General features: G+C 54.3%; 1 protein-coding gene across 2 annotated transcripts in view; it reads right to left on the bottom strand.

Annotated features, from left to right (window-relative positions):
* Positions 1–325: 325 nt before the first annotated feature.
* trmt44 (tRNA methyltransferase 44 homolog) overlaps positions 326–486 on the bottom strand; it is an 18,711-nt gene continuing 18,550 nt past the window's right edge. For both annotated transcript variants that reach the window (XM_012832655.3, XM_031584529.2), the window contains exon 11: positions 326–486. This exon is cut by the window's right edge and continues 260 nt beyond it. The gene's annotated coding sequence lies outside the window, so the exon portion shown is untranslated.

Genomic DNA, 486 nt, shown 5'->3' with positions numbered 1-486 from the left:
TTTAGTTCATAAAAACAAAAATAACAAATAATAACAAATCTGCCCATGATCCAGTCTATGACAGAAGCCTTTCAGGAGCTGGACTGGGCTGTTGTGTAGCAGGTCCATTGAAGAAAGTCCACTTCCTCCCTCTTCTCCACCTCCTCCATCTCCTCCACCTCCTCCCTCTTCTCCACCTCCTCCATCTCCTCCACCACCTCCATCTCCTCCCTCTTCTCCACCTCCTCCACCACCTCCATCTCCTCCACCTCCTCCATCTCCTCCATCTCCTCCACCTCCTCCACCTCCTCCACCTCCTCCACCTCCTCCACCTCCTCCATCTCCTCCACCTCCTCCACCTCCTCCATCTCCTCCACCTCCTCCACCACCTCCATCTCCTCCACCTTTCTCCTCATTCTCTCAAGGGTCACACAGTATGCCCAGCTGAGCCCTGGTTCTGAGCTCCTTCCAGGAACATATCCAGCCAATCACAGGCCTCTCCTCAGT

Source organism: Clupea harengus, chromosome 18, assembly GCF_900700415.2.
Source record: "Clupea harengus chromosome 18, Ch_v2.0.2, whole genome shotgun sequence".
In the NCBI taxonomy this organism is placed as follows: Eukaryota; Metazoa; Chordata; class Actinopteri; order Clupeiformes; family Clupeidae; genus Clupea; species Clupea harengus.
Note: the sequence above shows the minus strand (reverse complement) of the source record. Positions and strands in the feature narration are given on the sequence as shown.